The sequence below is a fragment of the Chenopodium quinoa genome, unplaced genomic scaffold (assembly GCF_001683475.1).
Source record: "Chenopodium quinoa cultivar QQ74 unplaced genomic scaffold, ASM168347v1, whole genome shotgun sequence".
Taxonomy (NCBI): domain Eukaryota; kingdom Viridiplantae; phylum Streptophyta; class Magnoliopsida; order Caryophyllales; family Amaranthaceae; genus Chenopodium; species Chenopodium quinoa.
Genome location: NW_018743212.1, coordinates 4954788 through 4964697, shown reverse-complemented (window position 1 = coordinate 4964697; position 9910 = coordinate 4954788).

The window sequence follows — 9910 nt, the reverse complement described above, 5'->3', positions numbered from 1 at the left end:
GACAAAGTAACTTTTTAAACCTCCGTATCAATACATGAGGAAGACTAACTTCATTACTAGATGTTCACATCACTAATTCTACCATAAAAGCCCATGACCATATACTTCATAGAAAAATACCTACTCTATACAAATTCTCTCTCAAAATGTGACCGTTCGCCTCTCGAATGCCATAAACTTTCTTTTCAACAAAAGGGTTCAACTATGGACAGCCATCCTATGTACTACGTATATACCTCCTACGACAAGTCTACTCAACATTGGGGTTCCGATCCAACTCAACCAACTAATCCACAAAATTGCTAGACTTTTCTCACAATCTTAGCAATTTGAGCTAGGATATAAGATAAATACTCGTAAATAACTAAATATTCGAGCATATAGCATAAAAATTGTTAGATTTTCCCCCTTTCAAAATTCATTTTTTTAGTCCGTTTATGGTATGCTCAGTCTTGTATGCCAATCATATCAAGAAAGTACTTATCAATTCATTAGAGATTTTTAATCTCAAACACATAAGTTTGGCAGAGAGGGAGGGGTCATTAACCAAAAGAAAGAAATCAAAAACATGAATTGATTAATGAATGCACATGAGCAACACATAATAATTAATATTCACGAATCTGCCCAAAAGTCTCAACAAATCAAACATAAAATGTATTGATTGGAATCTAATGGCAAATAGGTGATGATTATCATTTGGGTGTACTTTCTCATATTTTGGACTTTCATCATAGACATATGGACAGGAGGAAAAAAAAAGGGAGGCCATTTAAGAGTCTCATTTCCCCCATAACTATCACTGACAACCCACCTTCTTCCATGACTACCAATTCTGCCTAAAGACTACAATCCCAAAACACAAATGGTTCATGGGAGGTCAATGGCAAATTTTATTCATCACTTCACCAGAAGTTGGGCTCTCTCAAGCAAATGTTTCATCATTGACAACAGGGACAGACATATCGATAGTCAATGGGGTAAAACAAGGACAAACATATCGATAGTCAATGGGGTAAAACAGGGACAGACATATGGACAAACATTAGGGTGAAAAAGGGACAAGCATTGGTTTGTTATATTGGGGTCAGTTAAAAAGGGACATAGTCAAGGAGTATATTCCAAGCAACATTAATCAAGGGACATAATCAAGGAACATATTCCAAGCAACATTAAAGAATGGACATAATTAAGGGACATATTCCAAATAACTTTAATCAAGGGACATTAAAAAGGGACATAATCTAAGAAACTCAGGCCACACACCAACATCAATAGCAACAACAACATATCACAAGCATACATCCCCTGGCCAGCAACAGATCACAGTTGCTGGCAACCATTTATCAACAAGAAACACACAATCCTCCATCTCAGTCAACAATAAATCAGAGTAGAAACAATAATCCAGGATTTCATAACCAAAACAGGCTAACTTCATCCACAATCCTGCATTTCATAACCAAAACAGAATAGCCTCAATAGCTAAATCAGAGAAAAAAAACCAGAAGCTGCCTACATTGGTCTTTGCTGGTGAAGAGCCGAAGAAGGAACCCCACCAGGCCGAATCTAAGAGCTTATTATCCCCATGCTCGGCATTCCATGCATTATAGGCCTTGCCTGCAAAACATTGCCACAAACAACTGAGCATATGGTGATCACAAAACATAAAATGAACAGAATTAAGCATGATCATATATTCCTTAATCAATTTCGATTTCTAACATACAAACCAATTCTAGCTCAAACTACAGCAATATGTAAACATCATATATCTAGGCTTTCCTCAGCAAAATATCAAATTTCAACCAAAAACCCAGAGCAACCTTAAACTTAGATTCCCACACAAATCCAGCATCGACCCATCAATAACAGAAACCCGAATTCCAGTATTCAACATCGATCAATAAAAAAAAAACCAACCCAATTCATGAAATCACAAAACATAAATAAATCAAAAACACAAACATGAACAAATTATCGGAGAGGGGGAGGAAGAAGAGACAACAAAAATTGCAAACCCTAGACGATGAACAACAACAACAATAGCGAGGAACCACAAATCTCATTGAATTTTGAATATCAACACAACAAATCAACTTGATTCACAAACATTAAAACCCCCAAAATCAGAATCAATTCCGAATCAAGCTTCAACTCCGCGTAACCCAACGTAAAATTAATTCGTGAAAAACAACAAATCAACAGATCTTGAATGAACAAAGAAAACAAAACAGCAGATTAAAGAGGAAGAGATAGTAAAAATGGTGGGATTCGAGCCCTCAAAATCGTCTCAAAATCCTAGCCCTCACAGAAGATGAAGAAGAATGAAGGAGGAGAGCCCTCAAAATCACAGCCAATTTGGACAATAAGGAAACAGGAACTATGAAGCAGTTTTTCATTGCCGAATTGATTTGCTCAGGATGAGGAAATATTTCCATTGTAGCGTACACACAGAATGCATAGCACTTGAAGAAAACAATGCAAGGGGTGAAGGGGTAAAGATAAAACACCACCCAGGTCCCAGCCTCAAAACAATTTCATCCCCAAAACAATTTCGGAGATTCAAAGTCAAATTAGAAAACCTAATTACAAAACCTAAAACCTAGATTTCAAATCGAAGAGCACATACCTCAAATTTGTGATTTTTGAATCGATAATTGATTCAAGTTTGTTGTTGTTCTTTTATTTGGTTCACATTGACGGCGGCGACGATGGTGGTTGTGCTTGGTTATGGAGAAGGAGAAGGAGATCGAAAGGTAGAAGAAAGGAAAGGGAAAGTGGCGGTTATGGAGAAGGAGATCGAAGGAGAGAGAAGGAGGTTGAGGGAAGTGCTAAGAGAAAGGTCAGAAGCCCTTTCAATGGAGAATTTTGAGTACGCTTCAATGGAGGAGAGAGAGAGGAGAGAGAGGCAGATCAGAACGGAGGAAAGATCGAGGAATTGAAAGAGAAAGAAAGAAGAATATAACCGGTTTTTTTTTATTTTACAACAGCTTTTGCACCAGTTCGAACTGAACCGGTGCGATTTACTCACTTTTCACACCGGTTTTGTTAGAGCCGGTGCGAAAACTCTTTCCCTCAATCTCGCCTATTTTTTTGCACTGGTTTTTAAAAACCGGTGCGCATTTGGCGGTGCCCATTTAAGTTTTTCTACTATTGTGTGATTAGTATGCAATTGATTCTTGATTATTATGTGTGGATGATGCTTACATGGATTAGAATCTTTTTAGCTAATTGATTCTAGGTTTATAATTGTGCTTTCAATCAATTGTGCGGAAGTGAGTTGATTGAGAGTCTAGATTCTTCCATACCTATGCTAAGCTAGTTGCACGGGAGTGAATTGGCTTAGTAGGATAATTAGCATGTTTAATTGCACGGGAGTGAGTTGAGTGTGTTGATCGTTCCTAATTGAGATCATGATCATCTAATTGCAATTTGTTGTTGAATTCATTAATGTGATTGGATTCCTCTTTCCCTAGTATTTTGTTAATTGCTTAAGTAGTGTTTTAGTTGTTCCTCTCTCTATCTCACAACCTTTCCTATTAGTTTAATTGGCTCAAATTGATACACTTAGTCCTTTGGGTTTGACCCTAGCTTGCCACTATCTTGTGTAAACTTGATAGAGTTAGGTTAGGAATATAAATTGTTGATTTGGTTTAGGATAGTAGACACGACCTATTATCTAGCGATCAACAAACCCCCACCTCATGTTGGCCAAGATTTTCAGCCACGCCGTCCACCTCACCTCACCGCCACATCACCACCTCCGGCCACCTTTCGTTGGCAGTCCAGCCAACTGGCCGCCACCCACGGTGGTCATTCTCCCTTCTCTCTCCTCTTGTTTTAATTTATTTTATGTAGTATGTATTTTGGGTTTTGATTTTAATTGTTAGAATATGATTAGTATCTTTTATAATCGTGTTTTAATGATTAAAAAGTATAAATTTCATGCTATAAAGTATTTTAATTTCAGATTTCATGAAAGTATTTAAAGTTAGGGTTTTAATTATAAAAGAATTGATTTTTAGGGTTCTAACTTGCAATTAATTTGGGGGTTTTATATACCCATTGATTGTGAGTGATAATAAAGCTTAAAGACTATATTTTTATGGAGTTTTAATGAGTTTTGTTAATATAATATTGCTGGAATTTTATTTTAAGCACTACTTTTGTGTTTTAATATTATTAAGGGGTTGATTGCCCATAAATAGAGAAGGTTTTTATTGGTTTTAATTGAATTTTTAAATTTATTTGAAGGGTTTAAACCTTAAAAAGTATGCTGTTATTTTTATATAAGCACTATAATTAAGTTTTTACTTTGTGGTTTTAATTACCCAATTAAAGAAAGAGTTTTAAAGGTTCTAGAGAGGTTTTAAAGTGTTTAAAAGTTGCTGGAAATTTGTGTAATCAAGGGAGTAATTGAGTTTATGTATTTGGTATTGTAGGAAACTTTAAGTTGAGTAATTTTTAGCATTGTGGCTAGTTGGAAAGACAATTTGAGGTACGTATGAGCGTAGGATGTATTAATTATGCATTGTACCATATTAGGAAGTTAAATTGGTATCAAGTATGAGATTAATATCATGTTAAGTTGTTGTGATACGTGGAATGATTGATTGTTTATCCATGTCTTATATGTAAGCATGTGAATATGTTGGAATAGTTATTATGAGCTTGATACAAGTTGAAAGTAATTGAATCATGTTATATTATTTATTATTCATTATCAAGAAGACATGTATTTAATAAGCAAGACTTATATTTATTGAAAAGAGCTAAATTTATATTTATTGAGCATGATTCATGATGTTATTCTCACCCATTAATTATTGGGGTTGAGCCAAGAAAGTTAGTTTATATATTTACATAAGTTGAGGTCGAGTCAAGAAGTTAGTTTATTACTCACTCACATAGTTGAGATTGAGTCAAGGAAGTTATTAGTGCATTTTATGCACCAATGTAGTAATCGTGCAATTTTGTGCACAAATCTAGGCAAGGAACCTTAATTAAAATAAATTATATGTGCTCAGTAATAAATTCAAGAATGAAATGGAAGTATGTGTTGATTGTTGTTATGTTTGTTCTTGATTGATTGGTTGGAGACATCACAAGTTAAATTGGTAAATCACGTAAAGTGTAAGGGGATACGCACCAAAACTCTTGGAACGTATATACCTTGAGTATGAACATATGGGGGGAGTTATGGGGTTTTATATTTAACCATAGCTTCTACAGAGGTATAGGACGCTGTACTTTTTTTTATTATTAATGCGCTGGAATTCCATCACAAGGTGACATAATAGGTGCCAATTGGGGTAGCTCCCTAACTGGAAGCTCAATATTTTAATGTGCTATTTTTTTAAGGAACATGTTCGATGCGTTATCCAAAGCTATATATTAATAAATTAAATTACAGTCCTAAGTCAGAGGTAAGTTGACTTATTTTGTATGGCAAGCATGTTTTATTTATTTATTTATTTATTTATTGTATATTGCTAGGATATTCATGTTAGTGTGATTATTCCTATTAGTGCATATGTACTCACCTTTTGTTGATTCGTACTTTGTTGTTTATGTTTAGCTTTCTTTGGATTGACCCTACTATGACCCATTTTATATGGCGAGTAGGTTGAAATAAAGAAAAGTACAGGTAGAGAAGGAGTACATCAAGCATGAAGGGATTGAGCGAAGAGGGTTACATGTTTCTTTGTTTATTTTTTTTATTGTACTGAATTATTTATGTAATTGTTGACACTAACATTAATTATTGTTTATATTTTTAGTTTGGTTTTAAAATGAGCCTTTAATGGTTCCAATTTAATGGTTTGATGTAAGTTGGTTTGAAGTTTGAATTTGTTTTTATTAAACTTTATTTTATTTGAGTTTTTAAAAGTCAGTCTTCCGTTGTGTGACTTTGAAAATAGCCTTAGGCGTTATCACGGTGGTGGTAATATCTTGGTTATTTCCTGAAATGAGTTTTATTTAGAGTAAAAAGAGTATTTTATAAGGAGGAAATTTCCAGGGTATTACAAAGTGGTATCTGGGAGCTTAGGTTGGATTTTAATTACCACTAAAGCCAAAAATTTGTTTTTAAGGTGCCTATGTTTTAAAAGCTTGGCCAAGTGCTTATTTAAATGATTTCAAAAATATTTTAAGAGTACTTTTTTTTTTTTTTTATGTTCCTTTATTTTAAAGAACGGATTTTTTTTTTAAATAAGGACCGAAATTATTTTTATTTAAATTTGTCCAAATTTTTTTATGACAGGGGGGCGGTTTTTTTTTAAATCTTTGAAGGAGTTCGGACTTTTTTTAGTTCGGACTTATATTTTCGAAAGTTAAAAATTCAATTTTAAAATTATGTGTGCAGGTATACGAAGAAATTAAGGTATGTAATTATGTGTTAATCGCTTTAAAAGTATTGTAGTGAGATTGGGTAGGAGAAGAAATGGCTTATAGGCTAGAATTTAATTTCTTTCCTATGTGCATATTTATTTTTATGAGGTGTTCAAGCATGTTGTATGACTAAATGTGTATTGATGAAAGCATGCAACATGTGATTTAAATTATTTGGTTTATTAAGATTGTATGATTGAACACCAAACTTAATTTTCTGCGAGAACTATATTATATTGTTTTTGGAAGGGTTCCCATTGGTAGTTAAGCCTGTTTTCTTGCAAGATCCTTGAAGCTATGCCTTGTGATTTCTATGATGATAATATCAAGGAATGTTAAAGATTATGAGAGTGGAGTTGCTTATGTTAGGATTGTTCGCTTCATTGTTATTATTTGAGATGTATTTTGGAAGAAATAATGGGATGTACATCATCACCTAGTTGTGAGTATTGTGCTTTGGGATAGTTTGTTGTTGTGAAACCTTGCCTAGTCATTAAGAATGAGTACTTGAGTTTTGTGCACTTGTCTATTGAGACACCAAGGTATAAGAATAAGGAGATTGATGTTAATGATTAAAGAACTTGTAATTGGGAGCATTTAAGATTTTGTATCCATTTTGAGGGATATGTTTTGTCTTTGAGCATGAGTTTGAGTTGAGATCGAGGTTGAGCAAGAGCCCATAGGAGATGATGACAGGAATTGTATAGAGATGAGTATTATATGAACTAAAGGATACCTAATTCGAATCAATTGGAGTTTGAAATTGTGGACTTAATGATTTATAATTTCTGATGACCATGAGTACTTATTTTGAGATAAAGAATTGAGCATATTTTTTTTAATATATTATTAGAGTCTTGAGAATTTACGATTCTATTGAAATATTGAGGACTTTCGACTTGTTGAACCTTGAAGATATCTTCAAATGTTATGTTGGAGTTATGAATGTTGATTAATTTAACCTCGAGCTATGAGAATTATTATATTCTATAAAAGTCATTTAATGCTATGATGTTGGAGAGCTCTTGTATTTATTTACCTACTCTTATAGAGTTGTTCAACAACCTTATATATTTTTATTGTTTTTCCAAGTGCTACTCATTTCTTCCTTCCTTTCGAGTAGCAATCCATGGGAATATTTTTATTTTATTTGTTAGATTAATTATATGAATTATGGTTGTTTATCAATCAAGACTTCATGCATTCGAATTATTGAGAATGAGGACATAAATATTTTTACCTCAAACTTTAATTCGAATTAATTGTTGATTATTTATTGGTTGGTGTTAGTTGAGTAGAATAAGAGGAAGCTAAGTGTTTTGACCCAACCTAAATGTATAGCAACCAGTTTTATCATCAAGGAAGGTATGATGACAAGTAATAATTCCAGTAATGGAAATGATTTAAGCAAGGTAATAAGGCAGGCTTGATAGTTTGTCAGGATATAATCACTAATAATCCCGTGGTGGAAAAGTGTAATAAGATAGTGTAGAAAAGTGAAAACCACCTATATACCAAAGGAAATCAATTCCTAATGTTTTCGAGAATTGAATTAAAGAGTTATGCAAGTTGTTTAAAGGTAATTTGTGTCTTGAGAAATTGAGAGTGAATAAAAGTTTGTATGGTAAGTAAATTAGAAATTAATTTTTTCATGTTAATAGGAACGAATAAGTTGTGAATACACCCAAACTTATTTGAGAGACGTTAGTTTGAGATAACAAACCCGAAATAAGTTTTACCAGTCTTTCATGCAGATAGAAGGAAAAGGTAGCGAAGTTTATAGTGAAAATGAAAAGATTGCTTGCTTTGGAGTAGTATTCCAAGTTGTTAAGATCTCTAGGTTATCAAGGAAATGATTTGTTGCTGAAAGCTCAAGGCAATAAGTTGAAGTGTGGTGAACTATGAGTTTTAACGACAGTTGTCAAGACATAAAATCGTTAGGATTTTCATAAATTTGCATGAAAGAGTGATAAATTCCTGTATTCTTTGAAATAAAAGTGTGAAAAAGATTAAAGATAAGGAATCAAAACAAGAAAGAAGGTTGGTGAAAGGCTAACAGGAAACTTCTAGGGTATTACAGGTGATGCTGATATTGAATTATTAATGAAGTGCTCGAAATTATTGACTGATGTTGCTCTGCTGCTACTGTTTGCTAACTACTGCTGCTACTATTTTGCTCTATGCTACTGCTATGTTCTGCTAACTACTGCTGCTATGTTTTGTATTTGATGTTGTTGTGTTCTGCTGGTGTTCTACTGCTGCTACTAACTGCCTGCTATGCCCTATACTACTGTTGTGTTGTTTTCAAATTGTTGCTAAACATTTTATTTTTTTTTGCTGAAGTGTTGAATTTTATGGCCAATTTATAGGCCTTGTACGACAGTCATTACTTCATTTGAAGTTAGAACTTGTTGTTTTATTATGTTTAATATTTTGCTTATTATATGGTGCAATATTTTATGTTGATGATGCCTTGATGGGAAGAATAGCCTATTTTAGATTTGTTTGATTTATTTTTGAAAGCCCACAAAGAGTTGCAGATTAAGACCCAAATAACAAGGCCCTAAAAAATCGGTGTGGTTCGGTTATATGGTTTGGTTTGGTTTTGTTTCAAGAGTAATTTGGTGCGGTGTGGTTTGCAAAATCCCAAAACCAAATTAATGTGGTTCGGTTTCGATTTGGGCTATAAACCAAATCGAAAACCGAACTTTCACCCCTAATTGTAGCCCACAAACCCACTTTAGTTCATTTTGTAGTAGAAGTAATGTTTCCACCGACATTGATGTAGCCTAAAACAAGTGTCTTGTCTTCAACTATACTACATGCACTAACTCTTTCATTATTAGGGTCTTCTCCAGAAATGTCGACAACATCATTATCGAGATTTTCTAAATGTTGAGTTTCTCGTACGTCTTCTATTGGAGACGCAGTGTTGCTAAAATTACTTCAGGATATTGATCCATGCATGGTTTGGGTAAAATATTGGGACATGCATGGAAAATAATGGAACATCTTGCATGTGAAGATGATATTCTATTTGTTGAGAAACTTAAGATGTGTAATTTGGATTTAAAGGTCTTTGTTAACAGTCATACCATTGCAAAGCAGCTTAAAAATGATGATTATTGAAAATATTTGGATTAGAAGGGAGAACATTTGAATTGCATTGAGAATTCGGATTACTTTGGATATTTACATTCCTTCCATATTTAGGATTATTAGGATCCATTATAGAAAAAAAAAATTTAAAAGAGAGGAAAGAGAGAAATTTTTTGAAAGTTGATGTGAAAAAAAGGCCAAAATTATGTTCATTTTACAGGATAATAAAATAAAGTCGTTGGTGGAATTCGTTTTAAAAAATATGTTACCGTTTTTTTATGACCATTATAAGATTGTTGCGCAAGAAAAATATAATGAAATAGCTAACTAGGTTGGCCATTTGTCAACCTTTTCACCTTTCATTTTATAATTGGGTTGCTGCTTTATAATCTACAATTCACGCCTATTTCATTAGTTG